Source organism: Mauremys reevesii, linkage group 7 (genome assembly GCF_016161935.1).
Source record: "Mauremys reevesii isolate NIE-2019 linkage group 7, ASM1616193v1, whole genome shotgun sequence".
Taxonomy (NCBI): Eukaryota; Metazoa; Chordata; order Testudines; family Geoemydidae; genus Mauremys; species Mauremys reevesii.
In genome coordinates, this window is record NC_052629.1 from 69815727 (window position 1) to 69830505 (window position 14779).

General features: G+C 43.2%; 1 protein-coding gene across 7 annotated transcripts in view; it reads left to right on the forward strand.

Annotated features, from left to right (window-relative positions):
• GBF1 (golgi brefeldin A resistant guanine nucleotide exchange factor 1) overlaps positions 1-14779 on the forward strand; it is a 170888-nt gene that overhangs the window by 24415 nt on the left and 131694 nt on the right. The window contains exon 1 of one of the 7 annotated variants that reach the window (XM_039547191.1): positions 8989-9482. The exons of the other annotated variants lie outside the window; for them this stretch is intronic. The gene's annotated coding sequence lies outside the window, so the exon portion shown is untranslated. Of the gene's footprint in view, positions 1-8988; positions 9483-14779 lie in introns of those variants that run through there. 7 annotated transcript variants of the gene reach the window in all.

Genomic DNA, 14779 nt, shown 5'->3' on the forward strand with positions numbered 1-14779 from the left:
CCCATGAATGCTCACGAAATTGGGGGTTGGGGTGCAGGATGGGGTGAGGGTTCCAGCTGCTGGTGCAGGCTCTGAGGTAGGGCTGGGGATGAGGGGTTGGGGGTGCAGGAGGATGCCCTGGGCTGGGACCAAGTGGTTCAGAGGGCAGGAGGGGGATCAGGGATGGGGCAGGGGGTTGGGGCACAGGAGGGGGTCAGGGGTGCAGGCATTGGGCAGCGCTTCCCTCAAGCAGCTTCTAGAAGCGGCGGCATGTTCCCCTCCAGCACCTATGCAGAGGAGCAGCCAGGCAGCTCTGTATGCCACCCCGTCCACAGTTGCTGCCCCTGCAGCTCCCATTGGGCACGGTTCCAGGCCAATGGGAGCTGCAGGGGCGGCGCCTGTGGACAGGGTGGCATGCAGAGCCCCCTGGCTGCCCCTACACGTAGGAGTTGAGAGGTGGACATGCCACTGCTTCCGGGAGCTGCGTGGCGCCACGGCACATGCAGAGTGGGTCAAGCTTCTGACGCTGCTTCTTCGCTGGAGCGCCAGAGCAGGGCAAGCCCTGGACCCTGCTCCCTGGTGGAAGCTCAAGGGCCAGATTAAAATGTCTGAAGAGCTGGATGCGGTCCCCAGGCCGTAGTTTGCCCACTCCTGCCCTAGAGCTATAAATAAGGTAGCTCGTATGGCTTTCTTACACTCATAATCAGTTTTTAGTAACCAGTGTTTGCTTCCCAAGATAACCTGTGACTCTTCTTTCTTTTTCTGTAACCTGTGTTAAGCTTTATTTCATTATCTGTCATAGGCCGGGTCTACACTGCAAATGTACATTGGTATAACTACTTCTTTCAGGAGTGTGAAAAATCCGCTCCCCTGAGCGTGATGCAGTTATACCAGCCTAACCCCTGTTGTAGGCAGTGTTGTGTCGACAGAAGGGCTTCTCATGTCAGCACAGCTACTGCCTCTCGCGGATGTGGATTAACTACGCTGATTAGAGATGCACTCCAGTCAGCACAGTGACGTTTTCCATGAAGTGCTACAGCGATACAGCCACGCGACTGCTGTGTTTTAAGTGTAGACTCGCCCCTAAATACAAATTTAAACAAATGTATGTATAAAATTTCTCAAAGGTCTCATCTTCACTGCAGAGTTAACTCTAGTTGTAACTCAAGTATTACTCCTAACTAGAGTCTTGTCCACATACAAACCCTTAACTTGAGGTGGTGCTGCTTTCAAATTTCAAGTTGACTGGCCAGTCAGGAGCCTGTAGGCCACATCTCAAGTTATCACAACATGTCAGCTGCTAAAACAATCACTCTGTGCAACTCGAGTGTTAATTTGCAGTGTGGCTGCCCTCGCTTGAATTTAGTCTAACTCAGGATAAGTTTCAGAGTAGCAGCCGTGTTAGTCTGTATCCGCAAAAAAAAACCAAACAGGGAGTACTTGTGGCACCTTAAAGACTAACAAATTTATTTAAGCATGAGCTTTAGCTCATGCTTAAATAAATTTTGTCAGGATAAGTTAACTCTGTGGTGAAAACAGCATATATAATCTTGTGAAAATTAATGAATAATATTTTAATAAAACATTCTAACAATCTAGTTCAGATTGGAGTAGATCATTAGACACTCTTAACGTGTGGTTCTCAGGCAACAGAAAACTAAAGTGAAATAATAGAGAGAAACCACTATAAAATTCTCTGGAATATTTATTGTAGTGATAGATTAGAAACTGACCACTGTTACTGTTGTATTAAAGGCACAGTCAACTGAAATGACGATTTTAAGTACTATTAATATGTTACTAATAACCCATTAGAAATCTCCAAGTGAAATTTTTCACTCAGCTGTCCCCAGTTTTACCATTTGTATTTTTTTTGTGGCACTTCTCAGTTATATGGAGTTTCACAGCCCATCCTTATATTTGTTGTACATGGGTATTGGTGCACATGAACCACACTGGAAGGTCACACACTAGCTCTCACTCCAAAGGAACAACAGGTGACAATACCAGCTGTTCAGATCTGTTAGATGTCTGAATTTGAGCATCTGTAGACTGCTATTAAATTATAATTTTCACCACTTTTCACTTGACCCTGCTTTGCAGCAGTCAGCATTTCTTACGCAAACATCTTTCACTGTCCCCACCACAAGATACTGGTTTCTCCCCTCACTTGTTGGTTCCCAGTCTTCCCACATGTGATACCTCCCCCAGGGATACTCAAATCATAGATGAGCATAGGATGCTATTATGGGCCAAACCTAAAAAGAACAACATCTGAAAAATTAGTAGCGTAGAAAGCTTTAAGTAAAGGGGAGTAATTTTTTTTAGCATATATTTCTGTAGGCTGTTTCATGATTGTACACTCATGAAGTGAATAACTTACAATTTAAAAATATTAGGTCTGTGATCCAGAAGTAATTTTTGTTTAAAGCGAAGGGTATCCTTTGTCATCAATAGGAGGCCCTCTTCCTTGCAGTGTCCCCCACTTGAAATCAGATAGCCAGGGAAGGCTGCTTATACAAATGTGCTATTAAGAGAAGGTTGCAATGATTTTTAACTCCATCTTGAATAATAAAATTGGTCTGACCATGAGTTTTAATATTATTTACCCACAGCTGATTTCAACTTTTACTTTTTATTTAAAAAGCTTAATTGTGAGCTGTAAAAACTCTCAGTTAAGCTTGTTAAATAAACCCTGGAAAGGTTGAAACTGCCTGTCTGCTGATTCCAGGGGAGGGGAGGAGGGAGCCAAAGGAAGAAAGTTTTTAGAAATAAAAAACCTTTCACTCTTCCCCTGCAACTTTTCTTCTTGCTCTCTTTCTTCTACCTTCCTCCTTTCCTCTTGCATCACTTGGACCATATCTGCACTATGGGGACTATAATGGCGTAATTGCAGCGCCATAGCTATGGAGGCATAATCCCATTATGTAGACGCAGCCTACAGTGACATAAGGGTTTTTTTCATTGCTGTAGGAACACCACCTCCCTGAATGATAGTAGCTAAATTGACAGAAGCATTCTTCCGTTGACCTAGCTGCATCTACTCTGGGATTTAGGGTGGCACAGCTACCGTGCTCAGGGGAGTGAAAAGACTACTCTTGGATCTTCAGCTCCCAATAAGGTCTCAAAGTGGTTTCCCCCCTGCCAATAAGGTCTATGGTTAGATAGAAATCCCAAAGCCATCTGCAATTAAAAAAAATTGTTCAGTGCCTAGAGGCCCCACTCAGGAGTGGAGCCACATGGGGCAAAGCCTTGTGCAGAGCTTGTGAATAAGCATGCTTTAAAAACAAAGGACAGGAAGTTGAAGAGAGGTGGAACAGTTCTTTGAAGTCTTAATGCAGGGATGGGCAAATGTTTTGGCCTGAGGCCCACATCTGGGTATGGAAATTGTATGGCAGGCCATGAATGCTCACGAAATTGGAGGTTGGGGTGTGGGAGGGGATGAGGGCTCCAGCTGGGGGTGTGGGCTATGGGGTAGAGCCATAAATGAGGAGTTCAGGGTATGGGAGGGGGTTCTGAGCTGGGGTAGAGGGTACGGTGCAGGGAGGGAGGTCAGGGTGTGGGCTCTGGGATGGGGCTGGGGATTAGGGGTTGGGGGTGCAGGAGGGTGCTCTGGGCTTGGACCGAGGGGTTTGGAGGGTGGGAGGGGGATCAGGGCTGGGGCAGAGGATTGGGGTACAGGAGGGGGTCAGGGGTGCAGGCTCCGGACGGCGTTTCCCTCAAGCAGCTCCTGGAAGCAGTGGCATGTCCCTCTCCAGCTCCTACACAGAGGGGCAGCTAGGCAGCTCTGCGTGCCGCCCTATCCACAGGCATCACCCTTGCAGCTCCCATTGGCTGCAGTTTCAGGCCAGTGGGAGGTGCAGGGGTGGTGCTTGGGGCAGGGGCAGCGTGCAGAGCCTCCTGGCTACCCCTACGTGTAGGAGCTGGGGAGTGGACATGCTGCTGCTTCCAGAAGCTGCGCGGTGCCACGGCACGTGCAGAGTGGGGCAAGCCCCCGATCCCGTTCCCTAGCCGGAGCGTTGGAGCAGGGCAAGCCCTGGACCCTGCTCTCCCAGCGGGAGCTTGAGGGCCGGATTAAAATGTCTGAAGGGCCGGATGCGGCCCCCGTGCCATAGTTTCCCACCTCTGTCTTAATGGGACTGAATATCATGGTTCTTGTTGGTTTGTAGCAGCAAGCCAAGGACCCTGGCTATCTTACAAAATGACTTCCTGATGGAGACAAGGGTAACCTGCCTATAATGAAGTTATGCCTGGGAGGGACAGAATTGGAACAAGGGTGGGTGCGTACATGTGCGCATGTGCCTTGGCTCTCATTCTGTCTCTCCCAGGCATATATATTGTTGGTTTTTTGGGAAGGTTGCGGGGGGAGGGGTGAATATATAGAAAGTAATGATAAAAAATGGGAAAGATCCATTGCTCAGGGAAAATACAAGTAAAATACATAGAATCATAGAATCTCAGGGTTGGAAGAGACCTCAGGAGCTCATCCAGTCCAACCCCCTGCTCAAAGCAGGACCAACCCCAACTAAATCATCCCAGCCAGGAAAATAATCGGGATTATCATTGCTCAGCATGTGTAACTTGAACTATAAAATCAAGGATCCTTCTGCTTCATTTGGTCCTTTCCCCCTCCATGCACTAGAGTGGCAACTTGTCCAATACATTTTTCTGTCATTTGGAGTTGGTCCTCCCTTGACAAAATAACCCAGTAGCCTCCTGATTTAGCATCCAGCCCTCTTGTTTCAGGAAGCAGAGAGATGCTTTCTAGAGAACTAATAATAATTGGTTGGAGCAGGCAGTTATTTTCAACTTCATACTTCAGATTTTTCACTGTTCAGGTGTCTCCTTCAGCCATCAAGAAAAGAGTTGAAATGAACAGCTGTGTCAAATGAAGTACCTCTTGTCCCACAACTCTTCCAAAATAAATGGGGGAGTAATGCGTTACACGTTTTTGTCGTCTTGTACTCCAAAGGCCAGCAGCAGCATGGATTAGCATGTAGTGATTTCTAGGAGCCGTTCAGATTCCTCTGTGCTCAGGCTGATTGACAGGGACATGTGGCTGGAGTACAGCTGGAAGTATATAACTGGCAAATTTTGGTTGGGTAAATATAGCAGGCACGGGATGTCAGAGCAGGAGACAGATTGTCCTGGGAAAGGAAGCATTGTCTATCTTTTATCCGAATAACAATTTCCTACATTTCTGGGGGTTCTCTTTCTTTCAGTATAGAGGAGGAGTTGTTGGGGGCTGGCACACTTGTCACATTCTATCTGTGTCACTGTTTGTTCATGTGATTGGTGTAGTGAAAACAATAATAGCTGTTTCATTGTGGTAGGAATACTCTAAGATGCAGAAAACTAGCATTGATCAATTACATATGGTTTAATTAGCATTGACGTTTATTTCACTGTGGTTTGAGCTTCTTTGGAAGAAGGGAAAATAAGCCTTTGCTTGGAGAACAGTTAGGGGTGGGTTCAGGCGGAAAGTGTTGGTAATATTGTTGCAAAGCTGACCTAAGAAATGCCAAGTGGAGAGCTACTAGGATGAAATTGGAATAAGTGTGTTAGAGAGTTGATTGGGGTGGGAGGAAATTGGGAGTGAGAAGAAAAGACTCGTTCTGTGCCCAGTGTATCCTTGAGATCCTTGGATTAAAATGTCACCAGAATACAAATTGGTGTGACTGCATCGTTCTGTCTTGAATAGAGGGAGTTAGTATGAGTGTTAATTCAAGCTGAGAAGATCATAAGAGTGAGAGTTGGGAATGCTTGTTGTGAGTCTCACTGTCATGTTTCTTAAAGCTCCATCTCCTGGAATCATGAGAATACATAAGAATCTCAACTTAAATTTTGTTTTTAAAATGAAGTGTCTAGCCCTCTTGGTTGAAAATGTGACCCAAGTGCATCCTAAAGATTAAATCCGAAGGTAAATAAAATAAAAAGAATCCCCAACTTGTGAAAAAATCTCATGCTTAACGAATCTCAAGATTTTGGTGGTTAGCAGTATTGTCACCTGACCTGCTACTGCTTTTTTCCTGAAATTTGTAAATGTTATTAAGTAAACTGTGGGATAAAGGAGTTTACCTTCTGGGAGTTTGCCGAAGTGGGGAGGTGTCTGGTAAGATTATACTGTCCTTGACTTTGATTTCAATGTATCCACAAGCTAATACTTGAATTACGAAACAGAAATGTTGTATTTTAAAGTAGGCCAGGTCTGTGCTAAAGAGTTTGCTGATGTAGCTATACTGGGAAAAACCTATGCTAGCAAAAAGTGCTTTTTCTGGTATACCTTATACCAGTTTCCCAACGAAATAAACTATACAGGCAAAAACACTTATGCTGGTATAACTGCATCTACGTTAGGGATTCTTTTGGTTTTGGTTTTTAAGTGACATTTCTATGCCAAAACACCTCTAACACACATTACTATACCAGTAAAAGTTTCTAATGTTTCTAAGTTTCTAGGCCTCAGTTAGCCCTTAGACAGCAAGCAGCAACTAGCAGTAAAAGTAAGTATTCTTGGAGGTAGGACCCCTGAACTGAGCTGAGGAAACTGTAGTAGTATTGTCAACTGCAAAAGTTCAAAAATCATGCAGCAGATTAATAAAAACAAACAAAAAAGAGAGAAAAAAAATGTCCTCCTGCTCGTCCCCAGTGTGTGTAATGTTGCCAATTCTGCCGGTTTATTGAGTAAGGTGATTTTGGCCCCCAGAGCAAGAGCTCTTAATGGAGCAGACCTTCCCACTTCTCCCTAGATTTCAAAATTCCAATTAATTCTGTCCCCTGACCCTCACATCTGTCCCTCCCCAGCCCAGCAATTAAGCAACCCCCATATCAGTTCTCCTCCCACATCTGTACCCTCAGAGCCTCACTTTTGCTCCTCAGAAAGGTTTTGCTCCTCAGAAAGCTCACCTCCCTCTCCCCAGGCCTGTTCTGAAGAGGCTGACTGGGTCACTGTATTCACTAGTTACTTACTGAGCTCAGTAAAATCTGCTGAGCAATCATGGTTGGTACACAAGGTACGGCGCCCTGGATTGCGTCTAAGAGTGGAAGAATTGTGGGATTCCATGACAGCACCAGTGAAGCAAGAGGCTGAACACAGCTGCATAGTTCAGAGTTCAAATCCAAAAATTTAGAAGTAAAACTTGCATGGCTAACTGGAAGAATTATACTAGTTTGGTAGGACTTGCAATACATCCTTTTGTAGTCTTTGCCACAGTTCAGGGCTAGCTGTACCTCTGTCCTCTCTTCTGAGTGTACCCCTGACAGGTATTAGGCCTCTAATCCCACAGTTCTTCCACTCTTACACCAGGTCCAGGGCTCTATACCTTGTGTACCAACCATGATTGCTCAGCAGATCTTACTGGGCTCAGTCATCTATAAGGCTTCCCTTTGGGAGCTGTGACCATTAGTGAATGCAGTGACCCAGACAGCCTCTTCAGAACAAAATGTTGTTGAACCCCAATAGTAGGAACAATGTGTGCTGGGAGAAGGGGTTTTAATGCAATAATAAGACTACACACACATCATGCTTACCTAAAAGCTTAGGTAGGCTTAGCTTATCCCAGATGCCCCAACTTCTGGGGAATGGGATTCAGATGCTCCCCAGAAGTCTCTACCTTACTCCCTCCTGTTCTTCAGGGGCTGTCTTTTTAAACACCCCACAGTTTTGTTCCAAGGTTTTCCTGCTTAGTTTTCCCACCACCCTCCCAAGTTATGTGCCAGATGGTTGAACTCAGCACAGACAGAGGTGAAACTTCACAGGGAATGCCACCTGCTTTGTTCTTTAGGTATCAGAAAATTGGACTATCAGAAGCTGCTGTCTGCGTTCTTGCATATGTGCTGTCAGAGCCTCCTGGAATCATATAACAAACACAGGCGCAAACAGAATATTCATAAAATATTATAGGCAGGTCCCACGTCCTTCAGTCTTGTATAAAAAGACAGTGCTCCTTTTCCTATGGGAATATATTTCCTTTAGTACACAATAGGACTTGGCCATTTTTAAAAACAAAAAAAGATACAGTAAAAGCTTTATCTGAAATGTTGGGGGAATCGGGGGTGCTGGTTAGTCAAAAATTCCGGTTATCTAAGAGTTATACTTACTACTTGAATACCAATTTTCAAAGAATTAGAATACAATAAAATGAATAAAGTATAAAATAGTATACAGGTACTCACCACTCCAGTAGTAGTACTGCATTGCAGAGTGGTTGGTTTCTTGACGCACTTAGGTGTATACAGGTAAAGTTTTCTATACAGTAGGTTATCTTATGACACTACATATCACTATGGGCAGTGCATGGCATACACCCAGATCACTAAAAATACACTTAACACTAAAACTGTACTGAACATAATTTAATCTTTCTTTGAGTCAGAAGGCACTTCAGGATTTTGCAGTGCCCCAGGGTCGTCGTCATTAACATCAATGATCATTGTAGATGTAGAAGGAGTAGGAGATTGGGCTGAATCTGTAAGACCCTATGATGTACCCTGGAAGCTGCTTTTTTGAATAAATTCCTGATATCAGCTTGCTTGCTTGCTTGTCTTCTGCCTCTTTTGCATAAAAGTAGAGTGCAGAATGTGCAATTGCATAACCTCCTGGGCAGTATACTAGTCCTGTTTACTAGACTGCAGATTTGATTGGGAGATATCAGAAATGCTGGTTAATAAAGCTTTCCGGTTGACAAAGTGCCGGATAATACAGCTTTTACTGTAGTAAGTTTCTTGTTGTATCTTTGTCACAACACCCTATGATGTGGAAACTTATTTACTGTTAAGTTTGGAAAAAATGCTAGAAAGAGCTAAGCAAAAGGGATTAATTAATATTTGTACAGGCCATTGACAATATAAAGCATTGTATACAGTAAACACTGACACTGTACCCCCTGTGCATCATAGTGGTATGATTATGACATAATTATGATGCATTTTGTATAAGATGTCATGTGAGGTGTCATTGGAAAGGTTATTTGCTGAATATGATTCTCTTATTTGTGCGTGTATCACTTTTGTATCTGGAGTTATGAATATTGACTATGTATCTGTTTCAAATGAGCTTACTCTGGGTAACACTCACAACTAGCCTTTCTGGTACAACAGTGAAGAAGCTAGACAGTGCTAATGACTCATCAACAAAGACAGCGGACCGTGGAAGTGCTTAGTCTTCCTGTGAACGTTTCAACCAGCCTATGGATAATGGCTGGTATGACTCAGCAAGGAATGCAAGGGCATGTGACCAGACCACGTGACACTGAACTCCATTTTGGTACCTGTATTTTCCCATAAACTGTGCTGGGAACTTAGCTTGAAACAAAGGGTTCCTGCCATATGGAGAGACTATGTAAGGTGGGCAGTGACATTATGATTTGTCTTTACTCCCCCACAACACCTGAAAGAAGCTCTGAAAGACAAAGGACTTGGAACAGGGAAGGGGAACCCAGGCTGCACAGCCATTTCAGTCTGTGCCTTTAGAATCTTGAAGTCTGCTTGTATCATCAGTCAGGGTGAGAAATTGTTAATTCAAATCCTATCTAGTATATTAGGCTTAGTTTGCAGTTTTGTTTATTTGCTAGGTAATCTGTTTTGATCTGTTTGCTATTAATTATAGTAACTTAAAATCTATCTTTCTGTAGCTAACCAACTTGTTTTATCTTAACCAGCGTGTCTTTAAGTGAAGTGTGTGTTAGCCAAGCTGAGATTTTCCCACAGGCTTGTTGTGCATATCTTTCCCACATCAAGGGAAAAGCAAATTATATTAATGAATTTGCGTTGTACAGATCCCTGTGCAGTGCAACACAGTATAATACTGGGTTTATACTACGGCAAGGGTGCAAGGCTAGGAAGCTGGAAAATTGGCTATTTTCTCTTGCTTGTCCTTGAGTGGCTTAGGTAAAGCACTCGGGTAGCTCAGTCGGGTGTGTAGCATCATAGCTGTTGTGTTGGGTGACAACAGGACCTGGAGAGGCTGGCTGAATCACCAGCAGCAGTGTAAGAGGGACCAACCCAATTGAATTGTTAGACGGCACAGCGGTTCCAACGGCTCACAGACTGCATCCTGGGGGTGACACCTGTCACAAACACTACCATTGTTTACCAGTATTGGGCAGTACAAGAGCAGCAAGTAACTTGTATATTACCAAGTCTAAACTTCTCATCAATACTAGTGAGCTCTGAACTTGCAGAATCATCAGAGGAAAGACCAAGCAGCCAGTCTAATTAGGCAGTTATCTTTGCTCTACTAACAAACAAGATGAGTGGATGTGTTAAAGGGATAGAAAATATGGGAGATATGACATCATATAAACAGACTATTCTTACATGCAGTGCTATGTATGCAATGTTGTAGCCATGTTGGTTCAAGAATATTAGAAGGACAAGGTGAGGAAGGTAACATCTTTAATTGAACCAACTTCTGTTAGTGAGAGAGGCAAGCTTTCAAGCTGAAGAAGAGCCTCATGTAAACTCAAAAGCTTGTCTCTCTTACCAACAGAAGTTGGTCTGGTGAAAAATATTACCTCACCCACCTTGTAGCATGGTATTCCATAGAGAGACATCTGAAAGAGGAAAACTGAACAGGGAATAGAAAACCCAGGGGGCATATAAATGGGTTGTTTCTCCTACATGACATTGAAAATAGAGGTATTTATCTTCAAACAGGGATGAGTTGGGGGAATATAGCTAAAAACCATGGAGGGTTCAATTGTTCTGAAATGTTATTGTCTTAGGTCTTGACTACATGGGGAAGTTGACCTGCATAGCTACAGTGGAATAAACTATTCCCAAATGGCTCCCCATATGGACAATATTCCGGAATACAAGTGACTTTATTCTGGAATAGTCTGGCCACCTTTTGGAACTATTCTGGAATAGCTATAGCTGAATAGCTTGTTCTGCTCTAACTATGCCGGTCAGTTTCCCTGTGTAACAAGGCCTTAGTCTGTACTGTAAAGAATAAATTTTTGCATTCTGAAATAAACTTAATTACAGCTGTCCAAATGATGTTGAAATCTTACCGTATCTGAGCCCTGTTTTTTTTTTAAACTGGCTGTATTTTTACTAGATTACAAGATGAATTGTTTAGTGGTTTTGCATATATTGAAAACCTCATTACTTTCACTGTTTAAAGATTGTAGGCATTTCACAATTTAAGCATAACCCTCCTTCATTCAAGCTATTGGCCATTGTTACAACAACTAATAAGCATCAAAACAACAAACTTCAGGGAAAGAAGAGATCAAGCAGGGACAGTTAGCTGATTTTTTTTTTTTTTTGGTTGGTCTGTGGCTCAGGTCCTTCATTCTTCACCTCTCTTCCTCCACTTGGGTATCTTTCTAGGAAGTAGCTTTCATGGATATTGGAACTCTCCAAATCACCATTATCAGTCTCTTAGCAACAATGCCAGGTAATTCAAATGATAATTTAAATACTTTGGTTGATAAAAAAGTACCAAGAGTGTTAGCTTAGTACAGTCTTTCAGTATGAATTCACTAAAGCCATCTGTGTTCAGAGTCTGTGGCTACAATAAAAAGGTTGCAAAGTGTGTCTAGGCTGCAACCTGATTTCCTTGTCAAAGAAGGAAAATCAAAATCCAGAGGGGCTGCTTTGGGAATAAAAGCAAGGGAAGGAAAATCTTGGAAGTGGGAGACAGGGTGTCACAGCTCCAACTGAGAGGCCCCTCTTGATCACTGCTGTAAGGGAATCCATTTACTTGCTCTCCAGGTGTTTTAAACCTCTGGAGACTGAAGAGAATCCAGGTATTGCCCCTGTTTTGGAGTCTCTAGGCACGGTCTCAAGATGCAGAGCCTGTGTCTAGAATCCTTTCTTAAAGCATAGACCATGCGGTCCTTCTCCCTGGTCCCTCTCCCAAGTCCTTGGCACCAGTGCTAACTCCTCAGACTCCACCATAGCTCAAGCACACCCTCTCCCAGAACTCCATCTGAAGGGGTGAACTTTCTGGTTTTCCCCTTCACAGAGGCATATGGTAGGTATAAATGGTTAACGCTCACAGACAGACTGCACTAGATTCTAACACTGTTGCTCTTTACTCAAGTTCAGGAAACAGAGAGTACAATAATAAGGAAACAACAAACATCCTGAATGCAATGCCCCCGCATTCTAGCTTATTCTTCCTTTGGGGACTATTGTTGTTCAGGTAGCAGGGTTCCCTCCACCTCAACAGGTTCCTGCAGCAGTGTCCCTCATCTTGAGCTAATGATAATGTCCGAAGTTCTAAATAGATCTGCTCCTGCTCTTTTTATAACCTTCTGGTACCTCTGTCGAGTGGCTCCTGGATCAGTCTCTTCAGGTGATCCCAGACTCATGCTAGGTGATTTAGTTGCTAGACTGCCCCTCTCCTGATAAACTAGTTCTCCTGGGTAAGAGCCAGCCTCTTAAGAGCTATTCCATTTCAGTGGGAGAGCCCTTAAGTCAGTGACACTTTATTGTAAGTCCTGTATTACTATCCCTTAGAACTTCAGTCCAACGTGGAGGTAACATGACAACAGAGAAGGTGATGAACCCCACATCCAAAATAGTCTGGGGTCTACCACAGATACAGATAGAGAGCCCCCCATATTGAATAGAATTCATAAGTTGTATATACAGATTCCCCAAATCGGCACACATGGACCATTGTGCTAAAATGTAGAGCAATCTTAGGATCAGTTTTGCAATATGACTTAAATTGTGTAAAGTTGTGTCCCATCCTTGTACTATAACTTGCAGCACTTGGGATGAAATTGGACACTTCAGCACACACATCCTTTGTAAACCCAGAGTTCATTTAGCAAAAGAAGGTTTTTCCCTGAAGTCTGTTTCTTGACATTTGTGTTCTCCGTAACCCTAGTTCTTTCCTGATCTCTTGTCACCGCCCTTTTTGGAAATGAGGTCTCATTCACCATCTTCCACACACAAACCCAGTCAGGCCAAAACCCTGGGGTGGTAAATGACAAGACATGTTTTCTCCTATTTAAAATGCAGCACTTCTTTCTAATATTGTCCCCCCCACTTCACCCCTGCTCCCCAAATCCTCATTATCCCTTTGCATAATCAACAATGAGTTTTTGCTAGGCTTTTATACAAAGGAGCTTAGAAAGGCAGGTATTTCTGGATTTGAACTTATGAAACTTCCAGACATGGAGTTTGTTGTGTCCCCCTGCTCCCCTTCTGTAATACTTTGTAGCCTGTAATAGGTTGAGTTGTAACATTCATTAAACCATTCCTCACATTCCCTGCTTTGAAAGCTTATCAGGACTGCTTTGATTTAGTTATCTGGAACAAAAAAGGCAGTTTGTGAAGGCTGGAATGGAGCTCTGGAGCAGTAATATACCGGGAGATCAGATTCAGGTCCCAGTTGTATTATTCCTAGGGATTTATTTGCCTGTGTACACACAGGAGCAGAGTGGTATGTATGGAAGGCTTGCCGGAATGCAAATTGGACACATTTTGTTGGGACCTGTAGGGGATTTTCACTGCTTCATAATTTTTCAAAGGTTTGTTATACATCAGGCAGCCACTGCTTTTTCTTTAAAGCTTTAAATCCCCCCTCTTTTTGCTGTTGTAAAGGTCAGATTTTTTGACAACTGTGTGCAGGAACAAGATTTGCTAAATCCCTTCATTTTTATTCATACAAATATCGGCGTTTAGTGATCAAGAGTAACCCCAGGATTCAGAGGCAGATAGAGCTCACCACAAGCCTTGTGAACCTAAATTCAGTTTAGAGACATATCTTCAGGGCTGAACCTTCCATCTGGATTTTAACCCTTGGCTGTCCTGGTAAAGGGTAGCAGCAGCTTGCCCTTTTTTGTGTAGTGCTAGTACTAAGTAAAACTAACCCCTTCACAAATGTGAATGTATTGTTTTGCTTAGCTGGTCAATGGAAACTCAGGTACCTCGAAAGGGATGTAGCCATGTTCTGAAGCTCAATTGCTAGGATGCAGACCTTGAGAGTTATCATACTTGGATATATCACATTCTCTTATCTAACCCTGGTTAATCATGGTGACACAGCAAAATATATTTTTTTGATCTGTTTTCCTTTTCTGGTCCAGTCATTCAAGTAATGGAGTTCCTAACTGGAAGATCCTCGCAGAAGCTATTTTGCTTGCTTTTATGTAATTATGTGCGACTGTTACTCAACCTTGAACAAGTGATGTGGAGTACAGTTGGTTTTTGGTAAGTGTATAAAGACCTAACTTGTGTGTATTGCCTTTCTTAGGAAAGGCTGACACTAATCTGGGCTTGATGGTGAAATCCTCAGGTCTATGGGAATTTAAGGTGATTGGTGGTATTAGGTTTTTATCATTGGGGTATTCTCTAATTCAAACTGTTCGTGCACAGTCTGTCTTTCCTTGATTAGCTCCTGCATCCGTCAAGACATGTGGGATCTTATTTTATTTTAGTTGGCCATGGCTGGAGGTGCAACTGGGGTGGCATAAGGGGATTTATTTCTGCTGGCCTCCTATCTAGGGTATTGTACCCTAAAATGTTAGCAAAAAAGGCATATTATTCTTGCTTATCTGGTATAATGCTGTAATAAATACCAAAAGCAGCTGGAACTCTGTCTAAGTTAGGGCTCCCATCAGTGCTACCAATTCAGTTGAACCATTGGTAACACAGGAATTTCTATATAAAATAAAAAGAGATCAAGGAGTGTTAATACCTATATTTAAAGCAAATTGAAAATGGAATGTATCCCTTCATTTTTAGCCTTCACAAAAGGACTTCCTGCAGGCATTCTGGAATTAGCCAAATGTTCCTGTCACTCAGATTTCCTGACTTAGGTTTGAAATGGCTAACCATC